A 21,274-nucleotide genomic window follows, 5' to 3' on the forward strand; every position below is an offset into this window, starting at 1 on the left:
GGTCCATCTGGCCTCACCCGCACCCACACAGGGAAGACCCAGTCCAAGTGCAGGAGAAAAGAATTCATCCGGAAAGTTCTTCGTGGACTCCTGGCTGAGCACTGAACGGCCGATATTTACACTGTCGAGGACCTCAACACTGAACAGCACGATTCTAGATAGATAGATATACTTTATTGATCCCAAGGGAAATTGGGTTTCGTTACAGCTGCACCAACCAAGAATAGAGCATAAATATAGCAATACAAAAACCACAAACAATCAAACAACAAAATGCAAACTATGCCAGATGAAAAATAAGTCCAGCACCAGTCTATTGGCTCAGGGTGTCTGACCCTCCACAGGAGGAGCTGCATGTTCGATGTTCATAGGCAGGAACAACCTCCCGTGCCGCCCAGTGTTGTATCTCGGTGGAATATGGCCGAAGTCCAACAGTAAAAAGTTCAACATCCGGTCTACAAACACGTTCCTCAATCATAATATGACCCGGATTGCACCATCTGTTGTTAACCAGAACAATAAGCACCCAACTCCTTTACGCTTACCGCTCTCAGTGCACTTCCGGTCAGCCGGAATGGTCTGGAAGCCGTCCATGGAGAAGTTTTGATCGGGTATGTCCTCATGCAGCCCCGTTCCGGTGAAACACATAACATTGCACTCCCGAAATGTTCTCTGATGCCTGGCTAGCACTGTGAACTCGTCCATTTTATTACCCATCGAACTCCTCTCCTCCATAAGTCTCTGTTGTCTCGACCCAGTCCTCTTTCCTCGAATTTGTGATCCCCCTCTGCATCCTGTGTGTGTTTTCCTCCAGATTTCAGCAGGGGTGTCTGCCGCTCTGCTCGCTAAACCGGCCGGCATTAGCGCAAGCAGCTGGTCCCTGGAATGAACAATGCGACCTTGTTTCTGTCCCGCGTGTCGGGATGTAACTATTTCCAGCGCTAAAAACCCAAATAAAACTCTCCCTACCAGCATGTTAGAGAGGGTGCAGCTTTGACGTGTTACCGTGTAAAAAAAAACAAAAAATAACCTAAGTTAAAAAGTAAGAAGAAGAAAGTAAGAATACTGATCGGAACGGCTGTACCAGGCTGCATGCACGACTGAAAACCGGTGCAAGTCTGGCTCTTGCTTCAAAAGCAAAATGACATGGGTGTCTGTTCTTTACAGCAGAAACTTCAGCTCAGATGTCAGCCTTTTTGTAACGGCAAATCCACAGTTAAGAGTTTAAAGACAGAAGAAGTTGAGGACAGGACATTCCGCTCATTCAAACAAACTGGAGGCTGCAACAGAATCCCTGGAATCATCCTGCATGAAGAGTAAACCAAATAGGCCAAAGCCCTTTCTCAATTAAAGCCACAACCCTTAAAAACTTTTACAAATATACCAACTGAGCATCTAGTTGACACTTTGTGCTGCAGGTACTGATCCTTCATCACTTTGCCCTTCAGGACAGTAGTTCGATTGGGGGCACCAGCATTTGAAGTTTTAGCATCTTTGGCTTCTAAAGTTTACAGGACTCAAATACTCCACTTGACAGATAGCTCAATCTGAACTGGAGACTTGAGATGGAAAACTGAGACCAGGAAAGGCAGGGCTGAACTAGCCCAGCACAAGTTGTGGACAAGTCCCTCGATTTCAATTAAAAGTTGGCTTTTCTTTGTATTATAAAGTAAGAGTTTCTTCCCTGGACAATGAGATCTGACTACAGACCTACTTGCTCCCACGGGTGTGATCTGCATCATCGGTCTTTTCCTGAGCACAATGAAGACTGTAAAGAGAAAGCAAAGGGAATTTTGGAAGTGCAGAAACACAAAACTTAACTGTACCACTGCTGTCAAAAACACAAGAGTTTCTGCAGATTCTGGAAATCTTGAGCAAAACTTGCAAAATGCTGAAAGAACTCAGCAACTCCAACAGCATCTAAACAGTTGACACTTCGGGCTGAGACAATTCTTCTGGTCTGGAGAGAAAGGGGCAAGAAGGCAGAATAAGAAGATTCAGACAGGGGAAGGAGTACAAGCTGGCAGGTGATAGTTGAAGGCAGGTGAGTGGGTAGGGGAGGAGGGGGATGAAGAAAGAAGCTGGGAGGCGACATGGAGGGGAATAGACAGTATTGACGTTTTGGGCCAAGACTTTTTATCGGGACTGGAAAAGAAGGGGCAGAAGCTAGAATAAAGACGGTGTGATAGGAAAAGTGTACAAGCAGACAGGTGATAGATGAGACCAGGTGCGGGAGAAGATGGCTGGGTGGGAGAAGTGGGGGATGAAATATGAAGCTGAAGGTGAAGGAGATAAGAACATAGAAACATAGAAATCTGCAGCAGCACATTACAGGCCCTTCAGCCCACAATGTTGTGCCGACCATGCGACCTACTCTAGAAGCCGCCTAGAATTACCCTACCACATAGCCCTCTATTTTTCTAAGCTTCTTTGACCTGTCCAAGAGTCTCTTAAAAGAACCTATTGTATCCACCTCCACCACCATCGCCGGCAGTGCATTCCACGCACAAACCCCTCTCTGTGTAAAAAAACTTACCCCTGACATCCCCTCTGTACCTACTTCTAAAGCTGTGCCCCCTCGTCTCAGCCATTTCAACCCTGGGAAAAAGCCTCTGACTATCCACATGATCAATGCCTCTCATCATCTTATATACCTCTATCAGGTCACCTCTCATCCTCCGCTGCTCCAAGGAGAAAAGGCCAGGTTCACTCAACAAGAGGCTAAAGAAGGAATCTGATAGGAGAGGACAGTGAACCATGGAAGAAAGGGAAGGAGGAGGAACACCTCAGGGAGATGGCGGACAGGCAAGAACATCCACAGAGTTTATTCTCCTCCATAGACGCTGCCTGACTTGCTTTCTTTCTTTATTAATCTTTTTATTGATTAAAAAAAAGCATAAATATAATCAAGAGGAGGATTAGTTCAAATATATATATATATATATATATATATATATATATATCAGTAACAATATAAACCAAGATTAAGATAGACATTGTCAAAATCATAGATATTGTTAAACTAGTATAAAATATACAATAAAAAAAAGAAAATAACAATTCTCCTCTTACCAGTTTATGAAGAGAAAGGAAAACACATTGGGTTTTAAATGAAAAGAAACAAAAAAAACCACTATGCTATATAAAAAAAAACAAAAAAAAAAAGGGACTGGGCAGTCCATTTTGAGGATACGACCAAAAAAGAAAGAAAGAAAGACTTTCTGATCAAATCTAAAACTTCGAAAAAAAGATTGAAAGAGTAATAAATCAAATTAAATGAAAATATCGGATAAAAGGTCACCAAATTTGCTCAAATTTAAAGGATGTATCAAATGTCCGACTTATTTTCTCTAAACTTAAACAGGACATAATGGAGGAGAGCCAATAAAAGACGGTAGGTGGATTAGAATCCTTCCACTTCAATAAAATGGCTCTCCTAGCCAGAAAGGTCAAAAAACAATCAGATTGTTTAGGAATTTTTAATAGGAGACGAGCACAAGCTAATAATGAGGTAACTAATGCAATGTTAATGACTTGATCTCATTGATCAGTACTGCAGGGATTGGTCCTTAGGCTCCAACCACTGGATGAGGGGACCAGGTTTTCTGAATCCACTGAGCTGGCTAAGGTGCTTCGACTGCAAGTCTCAGGGTGGATTCAGCCAGGCTAAAGGAATGGACAGCAATATAGCAAGTGGACAGCAATGTGGAAAAATAAAAAGCACACAGACAAAATGCAGGATGAACTCAGCCCACTAGGCAGCATCCATGGAAAATGATGGACGATAATGCAGAAGTGCTCGACAAAGCGGTCCGCCAATTTACAAAGGATCTCACCATTGTAGTGGAGGCTTCATGTGGAAAAACTACAAGGTCAAAAATTTAGGCGGATAAAATGGGAAATCAGAATATTTTCTAAATTGTGAGAGATTGAAAGGCGATGCTCAGAAAAGACCTGGATATTCTTGTGCAAGAAGCATTGAAGGTTAGCGTACTTGGAGTTAAACATTTGGATATAAATTAATGTTGTATTTCGACACATTAGCCACAATGATTTTCAACTTTAAGTCTTCCAAATCACTGACTGTTCAATCATCATACTATTCCAATTTCCTCTAACATTTCCTGCATTTATGTATTTATGACGTGACTATACATTAGGGGAAAGACTCCACATTATTATTGGAAAAAATAATAAGACAATTACAAGCGATGACTTAACCTTTCTTGAATTATTGCACTTTGCTTGTTTTCACATAGCTCCCCAACCTTTAATCTAAATATCTTATGACCCTGGTTTCATCAAATGGGCATATGTTAACCCTTTCATTCCTTGTGTCATTCTCCTGAACATCTTCTAGATCCTATCCAATACCAGCACATCTTTTCTTCGAAAAGGGGCCTAAAACTGCCCACGATACTCCAAATGTGGTCTGACAGATGCCTTATAAAGCCTCAGCAATACACCTTTGCCTTTTTATTCTAGTTATGATCTTGTTTATGATGTGGTCTGCTCCTTCTGCCACTGTCTCCGGGCTACTATGTGCATCCAGTGGCTGAACTTGAATCTGAATGCTCATCCCCCATTTTGAATGGCATGGGTTTGAGATTCCCAGGAGCCAGCGGTGTTCCATTTCTTGAAGAGAGCTTCAAACAAATCCTTGAATTGTTTCCCCAAACACCTGGTAATCTTTTCATGTAGCAGAATACAGAATAGACTATCTACTTCAGGAGTCTGGCGTCGTGTATTCTAATAATGTAGTTTTCCCAATATAACCAAATGAGAATAACCAGGGCCTTAATATTAACAACATTGGCCTGGAAGACAGCTCTGAAGTGGTTCATTTGTCCTTACAATGGATTTGGAGGATTTTGTGAGTTAGGGTTGGTGGTGTCTTTCTATTCCATAGGTCGCCCAGGTCTCAGAAACTTATGGAAGGCCAGAGATCATGGCTGCCTGCTAGATTATGAGTATTATGTCAGATCTTGATTTTCAAATGACCATCCTCAATTGACCAAAAGCTGTGTTGGGCACCCACAGAAAGTCTACATTTGTTCCATGACAGTATGCAAGCTATCACATAACCAGGGTGTCTACCGCAGAGTTAGGCTTAGCTTAGACCATTATCGGCTGCACTTTCCTCTCTAAATTTGTCAGACTCCCAGACCTGGGCCTCTTCATCTCCCCAGTGCAACTGGAACCTGGACTTCCTCACTGGAAGACCACAATCAGTGCAGATCGAAAACCTCACCTCTTCAGTGACCATCAACAGAGGTGTACCTCTTGGCTGAGTATTTAACCCCCTGCTCCACTCCCTGTACAGCTGACTGTGTGGCTAAACATAGCGCTAAACCTTCTACAAATTTGCCAATGGCACCACAGTTGTGAGCAAAATCACAGATGGCGATGAAGGGGAGTGACATAGGTTGTAACAACAACCTTGCGCTCAGTGTTAGCAACGCCAAGGGTCTGGTTGTGGGCTTTAGGAAGGAAAGGTCATCGGAACATGCACCAGTCTTCGTTGAAGGATCTGCTGTGGAAGGGGTGAGCAGCTTCAAGATCCTGGGTGTCAACATCTCAGAGGACCTCTCAGGGGCACCGGCACCTGCATCTTCTTAGAAGTTTCAGAAGATTCGACACGATTTCGAAGCCCCTGAGAAACATCAACAGATGTACTGCAGAAAGCACTCGAGTGCTTACATCAGCACCTGGTATGGGAAATCCAATCCACAGGAATGCTATAGGCTACACAGATGGTGGACCTCAGCCAGTTCCATCATGCATAGAGCTCTCCCCATTATCAAGAACACCTATAAAAAATATCAGGAAGTGACCACATTCTTAAGGACCCCCCCCCCGCCATACCTCTTCATGATTCTGCCAACAGGCAGGAGGTACAGGAGCCCAAGGACAAACACCTCAAGGTTCAATAGCACTGCCATCAGGTTTTGTGCTTTATTTTTACTCACATGTAAATTACGTCTAGTTTATATGGATTTAAGTTTATGTTCATGAATTTTTGCTGTTTTGTAACGTACTGTGCTGCTGGAGCAAAAGCTATTTTTTATTGATGTACAGACATAGGATATAAACTTAAACTTGAGTTTCAACATCCTTACTCCAAGACTTTGCTCAATCTGTCTTGATACATTATACCTTACTTTCACTCTTCCAGAGTGCTCTTAAATCTTCTAAATCTACAGGATGCTGTTCAGACTTAGGCGATCACACCCTCAAACCACAGCAGACAGAGAGAAGCTGGGTTCATGGGCAGAATGACTGATAATCATAGGGTGCAGATTTACCACAGATAACTGACTGAAAAACCACCAGGGAAATGAGTAACTTTTAAAAAAAAAATCATCAGTAATGAGCTGAAAAACAAGTTTACTGGATTTTCAGATGTAGGTGACAGATCCAAGGTCATCGTTATTTGCTATCCCTAACTGACGTTACGACAGAGATGATCAACTCTCTCTTGATCAGATCTATTGAGCAAATCTACATGGAGTGCTGCCATGAGAAAGCAGCATCCCGTCACCAAAGACCCCCAACAACCAGACCATGCTCTCGTCTCGCTGCTGCCATCACGTAGGACGTACAAGAGCCTAGGTCCCACACCACCAAGCTCAGGAACAGTTAATACCCTTCAACCATCAGGTTCTTGAACCAGACTGGCTAACTTCACTCATCTCAACACAGAACTGATACCACAACCTATGAACTAATTTTCAAGAACTCTATAACTCATGATATTCGTATTATCTATCTATATATTTTCAATTTGTTTATTTGTTATTTTTGTATTTTCATGGATTGTCTTCCTTTTCACATTGGTTGTCAGTCTCTGTGTGTAGGTTTTAAATGATTCTTTTTTTTGGCGTGTGCCCGCGTGCGTGCGAGTCTGTGCGTGTGTGTCTGTGTGCATCCATGATGAGGTCTTTGTCATGACTTTTACAAGGTGCGGAGCGAGAGAGAGACTGTGTGGCACGCCACTCCTCACACAGACATTTTCGCAGTATTTTTCCCTTCGTTTTACGAGGTCGAGTTGCGATCTCGACACTCAACCCGGCACGGATGGAAAGCGTACTCGAGAGTGGACCCGACTGGTTTCGAACCCGGGAACCTCCGCTCCTGGGTCCGGCGCCGATGTCGTTGTGCCACCAGCCGGCCCAGGTTTAATTGATTCTATTGTATTTCTTTGTTCTATTGTGAATGCCTACTATCAGGGTAATACTATAGTGATATATACATATTTTGATAGTAAATTTACTTTGATCTCGAGTGATAATAACCCTCAGATGATAATACTACAGGAATTAGTCTCAGCAACAATTGGGGAACTACAGTATTATTCCGAGTCAGCATAGGATGGACGTGCAAGCGATGGTGTTCACGTGCAACTATTGCCCTTGCCCCTTGGCAGTAGAGGCCAAAGGTTGGGAAATGTCTTGAAGAGTAATCTGGGCACTTGTACTTATGATGGATTTTAAAGTCTGTCATGAGCCTTGTGGCCTATCAGGCCAGTGCTTATGCCGATTTCCATGGCGTGAAGCGACTGAGATTCCACCCCCCCCCCCCCTGATAGGACACCAGTCTATCTCAAGGTTAACCCCCAGCATTTTTTGCCGGTACCCATTCTCAGCTGGGTAGACTGGAGTATTGTGTGGTTAAGTGCCTTGCTCAGGAACACACACGCTGCCTCGGCCGAGGCTCGAACCCACGACCTTCGGATTGCTAGTCCAACGCACTAACCACTTGGCCACGCGCCACACTTATGATGGATAGGGTGAGCATACTGGGGGCAGCACAGTGGCGTGGTGATTAGCACAACACCATACAGTACCATCCACCTGGGTTCATTTCCCGCCACTGTCTTTTATGAGTTTGTACGTTCTCCTCGTGACTGTGTAGGTTTCCTCCGGGTGCTCCGGTTTCCTCCCACAGTCCAAAGATGTACCAGTTGGTAGGTTAGTTAGTCACTGTAAATTGCCCCGTGATTAGGCTAGGGTTAATTTGGGGGTTCCTGAGTGATGTTAGCTCGAAGGGCCAGAAGGAACAGTTCCACACCACATCTCAATAAATAACTGAGGGCTCCACGAACCCCAGTTTGGGAGCCCCTTATCTAATGGAATGGGTGCCAATCAAGCAAACCACAATGGGGACGGTGAAATTTTCAACAGTGCTGCCAAAACTGGACTTGTTCTACAACTAATTGATGGGATTTGTCAGAGGTTGAGAGGGATAATAAATCAGCCGTGATGGAATGGTAGAGCAGAATCGATGGACCAAATGGCCTAATTCTGCTTCCATCTTATAGCTTTTTGGAACAGGCAAGAGAGCTGAACTAAAATGGCCATGTATTAGAAAGCAGGTGCACATACAATGGGTTAAATGTTCCCTTTGAGCGTTCTACAGTTATGCTTTTGTTCTCAGACATCGTCAGATGAGAATAGGCTGAAACAAACACAATAAATGCTCAAATTCCTCTTCCGATAAAAATAAAACCTCAATTCACACAGTCATAGAAACCAGGCTTTTAGAAAAAAAAAACTCACTTTGAACTCCAACACAATTAAAATATTCAGTAAAGTACAAAACGGTTGGTCTGCTCAGAGTTATCCTTTTAATATCTCTCTTCTCGGTGCAGTCCTCCGACTCCAAACAACTGTCATGTCGTCTAAGAGGGAGTTGGTACCACCTTTGCTATTCCCGGCTACTTCTCCCCCTCGTTTAGTGTAACACCTGTCAAGATTTCAACATAATTAGCAGAGCAAATGTCGCATTGCTTCCACCTTTAATAATTGCATGCTTACAATGTATTATCTGGGTATAGTTTAACCTCCAGCCAACCCCTTCAGTTAGGGTGCACAGACTGACTGCCAGGTACCCAGTTGTTCATATGCAGACCATCTGTGCACCTTAACTTCATTACCAACCTGTAACTCACTCCAAAGTTTCCACGACAACTCTCTGTGCTTCTCAATACAAATCGGGCAAGGACCCATTATAGTCAATCTAACCAATTATTAACACAGGAGCCCAAGGTATAGAATTTCCTCAGCATCTGGAGGGGGACATTACACGGTCACTGCACAGCACAACCAAAAACTGTTTTGATTTTGGATCCGTGGCTTGGAAACTTAATTGTGCCCGAGTCCTGAAGCTTCACCAAGAAGGCAGCCTTTCCTTTGCAATCTGTACCAGCACAGAACCCGTGAAACAAATCAAATGAGCATGGGTCAGCTGTAATAAACTGTGGGGAGGGGGGGTGGAGAGAAGGGGAGGGTGGTTTCACAGATGATCAGTGGGTGAGGATGGAGGGGACTGGGATGGCAGTGGGTGATATCTACAGGTATGTAGTGCCTGTTGAATGGGAAATGGTGGAAGGGGTGAAAAATAGCTGTTAAGTAACTCAAAGGAAACTCACTGAGATAGCCCTCCCTCCCCAAGCCTCAGGCTGCAGAGAACAACACTTGATTTTTTTTTAAATTTCAAAAACAATACTTTTAAAAAAATACAATTTATACATAAACAGTGTGTGTTTTTCACTTGGGGTGTCAGATCTATATTTTTGCATACATTCTATGTATAAAGCACAGGGCCTTTTTTTTCCAACACACTCTAGGGTTTGTAGGGCGTTACACAGAATGAGCCCTGGAATGTTGAACACAGTTCCACTTCCATTGAAGCTGGCTGACCTACTGAACACCTCAAGAATTCTGTTTCTCATGAGTCCTGCTTACGTGCTGCTCAATCAACATAACCCTGCCTCTGCTAAACTTGCCTGTTGCCTGACTGATCAAAGGTGTCTTTTTCCTGGAAGTGGTGTCCAGATATGAACTACATATCACTGGACACAAATGAGCATGGACAATGTCCCTCATACAGAAGGTAACCACAAAAGCCATACTGCAGTTTTCTGACACGTGTTCTTTACGGGTTTTTAAAATATAGAAGTTGGCGACCCGAGTGCATAAAAACAGCTCTATGAACTCTGATTTCCATCACTCTGCAATGGGCAAAATAGAAGCGCCAGAACAAAGAGGGTGGGGTGGAGACACGTCACTACCAAAGGTGGTGTAAGGCACTCCTTCCCTCCGCTAGCCGGCAGATCACCCTTGGGCAAGGTGCAGCACCTGCTTAGCCCCCAACCGGTCAGGGTCACGTGAAGCCATGGGTGCAAGTGGTGGATGGTCGTATGAGTAGATGGCGCATGTCACAAGCCCTGGTTATGCAACCACTGACACCAGGCAGACAATCTCTGAAGAGTCTCGATAACGGCTGGGGTCACCCATCTTGTAAAGACACTGCCCAGGAGAAACATTTGCTACGAACAATCATTGATACGGCATGTAATGATGATGGCGATGAGAACAAATACGGAGCCCGAACAAATACAAAGAAAACCAGCAGCCAGGTAATGCAGTTACTTTTTATTATTCAGAATCAGAATCACACAAGATGTGGTCATCACAGTCAAGATAAGCATTAACTACACATTAACTGCCCACAAGTCAGTAAGCCGCTCTGTGCAGTCCGTGTGGTGAAGCTAGTGCTACAATTTCTTTGGTAGGGGCGCCCAGAACTTGAAGGTGGCAATGATATTGGAAAGGCAACTTCATTTTCTGAAATAATGTGAGGGAGAAACAATTTGGCTGCAGATTAGCTACTGGAGTGGTGGGAATCCCAGAAGGAAGCAGGAACCCATGGATCTACTATACAAGACTTCTGTTTGAAATAATTTGCAAGTGCAGCAGCCTTTTCCTTCTCACTAACGTGCTCGGCCCAGCTGCTGTTAAGAATATAAACACACGAGATTCTGCAGATGCCGAAAATCTTGAGTAACACACACAAAATGCTGGAGGAACTCAGCAAATCAGGCAGCATCTATGGAGGGGAACAGACAGTAAGGAGGGCAATTGCAATGTTAGCATTCATATTAACAGGAATATAAACACAAGGATGTAATGCTGAGGCTTTATAAGGCATTGGTCAGACCACAATTGGAGTACTGCGTGCAACTTCGAGTCTCATCTCCGAGGATATACTGGCATTCTCATAACCCCTCCTGGGTCCAAAGAAGGTTTCCGAGAATGAAAGGGCTAATGTGAGGAGCATCTGATGGCCCTGGCCTGTAATAGCTACAGTTTAGAAGAATGAGCGGGGATCTCCTTAAAACGTACCAAATGTTTAAAGGCCTAGATAAAGTGGATGTGGAAAGAATATTTCCTACAGTGAGAGAGTCTAGGACCAGAGAGCATATACTCAGAATACAAGGATGTCCCTTTAGAACAGAGATGAGGAAGAAATTCTTTAGCCAGAGGTTGGTGAACCTGTGGAATTCACTGCCACAAACGGCTGTGGAGGATAAGTCACTAGGTATATCTAAAGCAGAGGTTAATAGCTTCTTGATTTGTGAGAGCATCAAAGGTTATGGGAAGAAGGCAGGAGAATAGATGATAATAATTCAGTCATGATGGAATGGCGGAGTGGACTCAATGGGTCGAATGGAGTAAATCTGCTCCTATGTCTTATGGTCTAATACAGGGGTGACCAACCTTTTACATTCCATGCGTCAATTTTTTCACTCACGAGTTCAGATGCGCCACACAACTCTTGTACCCCCACTCAATTCTTGTAAAGATATGTTAATATAGAACTCGTGCATGAAAAAAAATTGCATCTGAACTTGTGCATCAAAAAATTGACGCATGGAATGTAAAATGTTGGCCACCCCGGTCTAATATTTGTATGGCTGGCGATTACAGAAGTAGGGAGGATAAAATTCACAGATCACACAGTATTGGAAAAGAAGGGTGACAATTTTACAGTTAAACCAAAACTCCTAATCAGGATGATGGGTTACATGAGATGTGGTCATTAGCACCTAGGCAGAGTTGTTCTGACTCAGTTCAAGTTAACAAAAAGTGGGAGCTGCGAAGAAGGGAAGTAGCTGTAAATGGACAATGGTGACAGAAGCCTTGATACGGATTATGACAGCAGACAATATTAGAACAAGACAGCAACGACGGGAGGTAGAGCTGGTTAGTAGCCCGGGTGATGATGTGGATATGAGGTTGGAAGCTCACCTCAAACTCCAATAGGATGTCAAACTGGCCAACAATCTGGTAATCTGTCCTCTGGTATCTCATTAACAATGACAGCCCCTCAAGTAACACGTCACCTCCAGAGCATTGCAACATTTCCTGTAACCATGAACCTGCATGCAAAGTTCAAAGGGCATTTATCATCAAAGTATGTATGCAGTATGCAACACAGAGATTCATCTCCTTATAGGCAGCCACGAAACAAACAAAGGAAACCATGGAAACTGTCCAAAGAAAAGCACCAAACCCAAAGTACAAAAAAAACCACTCAGGGAGGCACATAGCATAGTGGTTAGCACGATGCTTTACAGGAGAGGTGACTTGAGTTCAATTCCCATTGCTGTCTGTGAGGAGATTGTATGTTCTCCCCATGACTATGTGGGTTCCTCCAGGTGCTCCAGTTTCCTCCCACAGTCCCAAAGACGTACCGGTTGGTAGGTTAGGCTAGGATTAAATCAGGGGATTGCTGGGCGGCCTGGCTTGAAGGGCGACAAGGGCCTACCAGGGCCTACTCCACACTGTATCTCAATAATAAGAAATAAAATAAATCATGCAAATGGCAAAAAAAACAAGTGAACAACACAGAACATAAATCACCAAACCATAAATCATCGGAACAGTCCAAGCATATTCAGATCAATCTACCCATGTCGCTCGTTAACTTCAGGGCACCGAGCCAGTCCGCCCTGAGCAGAAATTGCACAAAATAGCAACAAAAGGGAGTAAAAGTAAAACACTTGCTTCTTTTACTGTTCATACAGATCAAATCATTACACAATGCACTGAGCTAGAATAAGGTAAAATAACAGCAATGAAGAACAAGGTGGAAAGCTACCAAAAAAGTGCAGTGCAAGTAAACGACAAAGTGCAAGACCATAACGAGGTAGATTGTGAGCTCGAGAATCCAGGTCACCGTACAAGATGCCCTTTTAAGTGTCTGATAGGAGTGGGATAGAAGACCCTAGAGCTTGGGGATATGTGGTTTCACGCTTTTGTATCTTCCAACTGATGATAGAGGGGAGGAAAGAGAATTTCTGCAGTGGGAGGAGATCTTTGATTGTGCTAGCTGTTTTACTGAGGCAGCAAGAAGTGTAGACAGAGTCCATAGAGGGCAAGGTGACCCCTGTGCTGAGCTGTGTCCACAATGGTCCACAGTTACTTGCAGTCACGTGCCGAGCAGTTGTCACCAAGTTGTTATGCATCCAATCAGGGTGCTTTCTATGGTGCATCAATAAAAACTAGTAAGGGTTGACAAGGACTTGCCAAATTTCTTTAGCCTCCTGAGGAAGTAGAGGTATTAGACAGGAGCAAATGCACTGTCTCCCACCCCTTCTGAAGCTCTCTTGTTGACTATGAGGAAAAGTGTCGTGATACACCATGCCATGAATCTCTCTATCTCCTTCCTGCACTCTGACTCAGAACTCAGAGATGTGGCCCACCACAGTGGAATCATCTACAAACTTGTAGTTGGAGTTAGAGCAGACTCTGGCCACAGTCACGAGGGTACAGGGAATGGAATAGGGAGCTGACGATACAGCCTCGTGGGACAGCAGTGTGGACAATCTTGGTGGAGGTGTTAATGCCCACCTTCACTGACTGTGGTCTGTTAATCAGGAGATTGAGGATTCAGTTGCAGAGGGAAGTATTGATACTCAAGTCTTGGAGTTTTGTGATAGAGTTTGCTTGAAATAATAGTACTGAATGCAGAACTGTAGTCAACAGACAATAGTCTGGCGTGGGTATGTTTACTGTCTAGATACTCCAGCGATGGGTATAGGGCCAAGGAGATGGTTTGCTGTTACTTTAATGTCATCTCCATTGTTACCCTCGCTCTGAAGATTGGAGTGAATAATATAACACCATGGGCTCACAGTCCTTTGGATCCACCTACAACTAAGATGTTCCTCGATCCAATATCAGACTGCCTCAATTCTCAAAAACTGGTCTAAGCATCTCTGACAATTAATCTGGCCACCAAGCAATAAAACTTCACAGTTGCAGTCATGAATTCCCACATACAGAATTACCAGGATTAAGTATCTGCTCTGGACAAAGAACAGGAACAGAAACACCTGGAACACACACCTGCCTCAATAAAATGAATTAGTAACAAGGGAACTAAATTAGCAAAACGAATACATGGAATATTTCTGATGAAGACTAACAAATAGTTAAGTGTGCCTTATTTTACCCAAAGACAAGAATCACACTGTAATCATCATCCATTTCTTCAGTGGAAGGCAACGAGCAGACGCTAAGGGAGGCTATGATTTGACTGAACCAATACAATTAACTATATTTTTCCAATTACTTGTAAAATCCTCCAGCAGAACAGTGACTGGAGCACTTCAGACTTGACAATCAACTGAAATATTTGTCTATCGTGCTTGTTTTTTCCATAACATCCAATATATCTGTTCTATAGCATCTATAGAAAAGATAAATATAGTTTTACAAGTATGGAATGCAGACGTCATTGTTAGACCAAGAACTTACTGCTTTGCTCCAATTGGCTTTGAGAATCTGGGGTTAAACTGTCTTCTTGAACTGTTGCAGTCTCTGCAGGGGGCTCTCATTGCTGTTTAAAGTTCAACTTTCAAAGTAATTTTATTATCATAGTGCATATGTGTCACCATATACAACGCTGAGATTCATTTTCTTGCAGGCATACTCAATAATTCCTTAGAATAATAACCATAACAGAATCAATGAAAGCCCGCAGCAACGGGCATTCAACCAGTGTGCAAGAGACAAAAAACGGTGCAAATACAAAATGAAAGAAACAATAATAATAAATATCGAGAACTTAAGATGAAGATCTTAAGATGAAAGTGAGTCCATAGCTTGTGGGAACATTTCAATGATGGGGCAAGCTGAGTGAAGTTACCCCCTTTGGTTGATGATTGAGGGGTGATAACTGTTCCTGAACTTGGTGGCGTGAGTCCTGAGGCTCCTGTACCTTCTTCCTGATGACAGCAGTGAGAAGAGAGCAGGTCCTGGGTGGTGGGATCCCAGATGCTGCTTTCCTGCAACAGTGTTTCGTGCAGATGTACACGATGGTGGCGAGGGCTTTACCCATGACGAACTGGGCCATATCCTCTACTTTTTGTAGGATTTTGTGCTGAAGGACCTTGGTGCTTCTACACCAGGCTGTAATGCAGCCAGTCAGTATACTCTCCACTACACATCTATAGAAGTTTGTCAAAGGGGGTTGTCACAGGAACTAGACACAGCAACAATGAAGAAGTAGCCCATATGTTTCCACACGTCCAAATATGACCTAGAGGGAGAACTGAGGGTGTGCACAGGAACTTACTTCCTTGTCCTTCTTTATGAGAGAGATTGTTGATTTAGGAATACTGATAAACACTAAAGCCACATTACTCTGGTGTAAAGAGAATAAATCTTTTACCAACTGATATGTCACCAGTAAAACAGATTACTTTGTCCGAGATAGTGTCTAATTGGTTGCTCCTGTTCTGTTCAATCCAGCATCTGCAGAATCTCATGTTTAAAAAGTGTAGTTGTTTAACCTTTCAATGAAATATTGTATTTTTTTTATGGTTTAATTCTAACCTTGACCCCTTTTCCCTTAATACTTTGCATTATTTAAAATCAATCACACAGTGATGATTAACACCTCAGTATCAAAGATTAAACATGACAGATTAATGGCAATAGTTCTGCTCAGAACCTTTGACAGTCCGGCACTGATCTACATCGGGCTGATACTGAGGAACTGGTTGATTCATTATTCTCACCTGCAAACAAGCAATACAGCTAGGCACTACCTAAGACAGCCAACCTCGTGCAATTGAAATCAGAGAGTCTCAAATTCTTCCCAGCCCAAAATCATTCATGAAATCCTGAACTTTATTCTTCACTTATTTCCTTAATACTCAACTCCCCAACTAACAACATTTTTCCTCATCTACTTTCACAAAGCCTGAGACCGAGTCAAACTGAGCACAACCCATACTTTGTGGAACTGCTTCTCACAACTTAACCTCTCGTGTTCAATAACTATTCTAGTAAATCAAACCACACTCCTTCCAAGCTTCTCAGTGATGCCCAAAATTACCGCTAACAAAACAGGTTCTTGGATATGGTATGGTTCCCAGATTTACTTCGTACTCTGCATGTGCTTTAACCACTGCTTTGCTCAGCTATGACATACCTTCTAACAGAAAAGCCTACAAAAAGTAGTAGATACAGAACAGTCCGTCACAGAAAAAGCTCTTCCTATGATTAAGCACATCTGCCACAAAAAAGCAGCATCCATCATCAAGGACCCCCACTATCCAGGACACGCTCTCTCCTCACTACTGCCATCGGGATGGAGGTACAGGAACCTCGGGAGCCACACCTCCAGCTTCAGGAACAGGCGTCTGAACCAGTGTGGATAGCTTCACTCACTTCAACACCGAACACAACCTACTGTATATACAAGGCCACTGCAAATCATATCCTCAGCATTGTTTACTTGTTTGTATTTGCACATCTTGTCTTCTTTTGCACATCGGTTAATTGTCAGTCTTTCTGTATAGTTTTTCATTGGTTTTATTGTATTTCTTTGTTCCAGCATGAATGCCTGCAAGAAAATGAACCTCAGGGTAGTACATTGCGACATACGCTTTTATGTACTGAAATCCAGTGTCGAATAGACCCAGCGATCAGCAATCCCTGATTTAATCCTAGCTTAATCACGGGACAATTTACAATAACCAATTAACCTACCAGGTCTTTGGACTGTGGGAGGAAACCAGAGCACCCGGAGGAAACCCACACGGTCACGGGGAGAATGCACAAAGTCCTTACAGTCAGCGGCAGTAATTGAACCCCGGTCACCTGTACTGTAAAGCGCTGTGCTAACCACTACGCTACTGCAATAATAAATTTACTTTGAACTTTATATTCCAATCCTTTGTATCTAAAGGCCTGCATACCACAAGTCCAAATTATGTTATACCCATTCAAGAAATGTTAATATAATTTGTTTGACACGCCTATGTTCTTGTGTTGTACCTTCAGTGTGTTGGCACCTTACTTTTACATCAGTTGCCGCTGTTTATAGCACGCTCTTCAAAAACCAGACTCAATTACACTGTCTGCAGTACGAATAATCACCACAAAGCTTCCACAGTATAATGTAGGACTTTGTATCTTTTCACAATTACTGAACACGTGACCACATATGCAAAAAATGTTAATCTGCTATGTCACTGCAATATATGAAAAGCATCCTTAAATATGACATAAACACAGCATGGTCTGCAAATGCTGGAAATCCAGAGTAACTTGGGAAATGCTGGAGAAACTCAGGTCAGGCAGCATCAATGGAAATGAATAAGCAGTCAACGTTTTGAGCCAAGACCATTCTTCAGGACTGGAAAAGAAGGTGGAAGACACCAGAATAAAAAGGTGGGGGGGAAGAGGAGGATAGCAAGAAGGAGAAAGGTGAAGCTGGGTGGGTGGGAAAGATAAAGGGCCAGAGAGGATGGAAACTGATCAGACAGGACAGTAGACCGTAAGAGAAAGTGAAGGAGGACGGGATACTATGAAATATGACATACTATAAGGCCGAGCAGATTCAAAGTTCCCAAAGCAAAGGTCATAAATACAATGCAATAAGATTTATTTTCCCCCTTTTACGTATATTCCCACTTCTCAGCTTCATTTGCAACCAATAATCCTCAATAAATCTACACTGGAGACATCGATCAAGCCTAGATCCATCTCCTATTTCAGGACTTTCTCAAAGCAGAAGTCTGGTATCCACCTTTCAAGTGGATGGTATACTTTTCTATGCAGTGAGCAACTGCTTCACACAAAGCTCTCGTCTTAAGAGTGTGGGTTCCCAAACTTTTTTAATGCCATAGACCTCCACCATTAACTGAGGGGTCCGTGGACCCTAGATTGGTACCCCTATTATAAAGCAAATCACCAGCCACCCAATAAGAGCCAAACAAGACTGAAGGAAAATGTAAAGTGAGAGATTAATAGCAAAGGTTTGATCAGAGTTTCTGATATTTCTATGTTTACTGATCCATAGCAGGCTAGATACTTCATAATTTCAAGAAGATACCAGTTGAGTGGCGGGGTGGAGAAACGTTTCTACCAAAGGAGGTGTAAGGCACTCCTTCCCTCGCTAGCCTGCAGGTCACCCTTGGGCAAGGAGTAACCCTTGCTTAGCCCCACCTCCCCAATTAGGGTCACGTGAAGCCATGGGGGCAGGTAGTGGATAGTCGTATGAGCAGCCAGTCCTGGTTGTACGACCACTGACGCCGGGCAGACAATCTCTGAGGAGTATTGATAATGGCCGGGGTCACCTGTCTTGTAAAGACACTGTCCAGAAGAAGGTAATGGCAAGCCACTTCTGTAGAAAAATTTGTGAAAAGCAATCATGGTGATGAAAAGACCATGACTGCCCATATCATTCAATACAGCACATGATGAACGAGGTGGTATATCACTCCCACTTGCAAACAAGCGACACAGTTGCACATTACCTGAGACAAGTTTAAAATAGATCAGTCATACAATGGTTATCAGGCCCAATTATGCACAGCCTGTGTAGATAAAATGCAATATCCATTTTAGTTCTCTAGAATTCAGGCACAAAGGTCCAAGTCTACCTTTGTTATTAATCTGTGTAACAGACAACTCAAACTGTGGGCACTGCCTATTTTCTCAATGTCAATTTTCTCTTTATCCTATCTAAAAAAGTGTCCACTTCCCGTGGATGTATGTGGACCCCTTGTACACAGCCACGTTATGACCTTCATTGAAGTGAAGTGGTAGAGCAGCTAATACCTGACTGCGGGAGCATCGCGAATGGGCCCTACAGAAACGTCCACCAATTGAACAAGATCCAAAATTGGAACCACACTACATTTTCATCCAACTCAGAGCTCAGATTTAATATTACAGAATCATAAAGCAAGGATACAGGCTCTTTGGACCTGCTGACCAAGGTTTTCACCTAAGCTAGTCGCATTTGTCCTTGTTTGGTCCATATCCTTTTAAACCAGGGGTTCCCAACCTTTTTCTATGCCATGGACCCATACCATTTACCAAAGATCCATGGAACCCAGGTTGGGAACTCCTGGTACACACCAATCTTATCCACATATTTATCCAAATGTCTCTTGGTACTTCTAAAATTAATCTTATATTTATTAAAAACTAGGATGTTAAATTTTCACAGGTTTTTTTTAAATGCAAGTGAGTGTCAGTAACAATTGCAACTCTTCAGTTTTGAACAGGCAAGGTATCAAGCCTTGGGCATCCTGGAACAGAACACAATACACTGTCTGGTGAACTATTCTGATAACTTTGCAGTTGGGTGGGACCAGTTTTGGCAAAAACACAGACAGCAGCCCATTTTATATACAATAAAAAGCACAGGAGTTCAGACTGTGTCGTTAGTCACAAGAGCACGAACATAAATAAATCTGAAGCATGACAATGTTTTCTTGTAAAAATTGGACAACAGGACAAAGGCTTAGTCCAAAAAGTTACTAGGAGGGAAACAAAATAATATCCAAACAGACCAGTGTGTAAGATTTTAAGAACACAGACTGTGATTTTCCATCCTATCTGTAAACGATTCTTTTGTCCCTGAAATGTCAAAATCCTAAACAATGCAACAAGCCCGCACAATTTACAATGCACCAGCGTTACTTTCAATGAAAAGAAAGTTGTAGGATCCCGCTTCTCTGGCGGTTTTAAAAGCAGAATATATTTTTTTTAAAAAAAAATACGCGTTGCCAGGTTACTGTGTTCTGTCCCAACGTCGAGTCTGCAATCTGCCCTCAGTCCCTGAACAATGCAGTTGGTGACAATCTTCGGTGGGGGAAGGAGAGGGAAGGGAGGGGAGGGGGGCAGAGAGGTTCTTCCCCCTCCCCGACACCTCCCCGCAGTCGATTCATCTCAATTTCACAACAACCAAGAAGTATAGGTATTTACATGTGAACGCGAGTTGAAGAGCAATTCCTAAAGACTACACCAGGCGATTTCTTGTTGTAGAAGGCTTCGTGTAAAATACAACCTCTTCCAAACAAAACAATTTTGAAAGAACAACAGTGTCTTTTTTGTGCGGGTGATTCTACAGCCGACTCCTCTGCCCCAGGATAAGAAACACTTCGTTCCCAACGCGGAGGTTAAACTCTCGGGGTGGTGCGGGCGGGAGACGGTGGGGAATGGGGAAAGGGAAGGAGACCAAAGCATGGGCGGGGGGGGGGTGTTGGAGGGGTTAGCGAACTCCGTTCAAACGGGATTAAGAGGATGGAGAGAATGTCAAAGGAGAGGGTACGGATGGGTAAGGTGGGGGAAGGAGAATGGTTGAAGGTTAGGTGAGGGTAGCCGGGCGGGGGAGGGAAGCAGAAGGTGGGGGTTAGGTGAGGAAGGGAGGTGAGAAGCAAACTCCGGGATCAAGGGTATAGAGGAGCGAGGTTTGGGCTGGGAGTTAATACCGAGGGGTAGCCCCCGCTCCCCCCGGCTCCTGCCGCCAACGTGTCCCCCCGGCCGGGCCGACATCCAACCTCCAGCAAACTTCACCATCTATCCGGCAAAAGCCCAGCCGCACCTCCTGCGGTTCAGACCACTTCCTTTAAACTTCAGCGAGGAGGAACACCGAGGACCGTCCCGGCAGCAGATCCAGACTTTCACCCGCCACCTGGACTCGCCTCCGGGATCAGACCGAGAGTCCATACCTGAGAAAGGCGGCTCGCCCTGAGCACCGATCCCCTCAGCTTCCACCATTTGCACCTGCTGGAGTGACCCTTCACCTCCTCCGAGAGTGGCCCAACTTGGTCCAGCCTCCGGTGCTGGAGGAGGGCCACGGGCCGTCAGCTCGCAGCCCCAAACAAACAATGAAGACACGCCGCCCGCTGCCGCAAACACAACATACTCTGCCGGATCAGTTCCGTATTACGCCGCCGACACAAAGGGCGCAACAACCTGTTCGCCGGAGCGGCTGGGGGAATGCCGCGATCAACATCAGACTCTGGCGGGGAACCCGTGCATTTCAGTCAGACCGCAGCAAGAACTTGGAAATGCGGATGCCTCTTTCTCCCAAACACCTAATAGGCGGCGGGGGGTAATCAAATAAAATGTTCCTGGGTCTCGACAGGATAAGCAAGATGATTCCCCCACGCCGGGGG

At 43.9% G+C, this 21,274-nt stretch overlaps 1 protein-coding gene across 1 annotated transcript in view; it reads right to left on the minus strand.

The window, feature by feature from the left end:
• LOC140190747 (uncharacterized) overlaps positions 1 to 20,994 on the minus strand; it is a 272,758-nt gene extending 251,764 nt beyond the window's left edge. The window contains exon 1 of the mRNA XM_072247572.1: positions 20,825 to 20,994. The gene's annotated coding sequence lies outside the window, so the exon portion shown is untranslated. The remainder of the gene's footprint in view (positions 1 to 20,824) is intronic.
• Positions 20,995 to 21,274: the final 280 nt, after the last annotated feature.

This window comes from Mobula birostris, chromosome 31 (assembly GCF_030028105.1).
Source record: "Mobula birostris isolate sMobBir1 chromosome 31, sMobBir1.hap1, whole genome shotgun sequence".
Taxonomy (NCBI): domain Eukaryota; kingdom Metazoa; phylum Chordata; class Chondrichthyes; order Myliobatiformes; family Myliobatidae; genus Mobula; species Mobula birostris.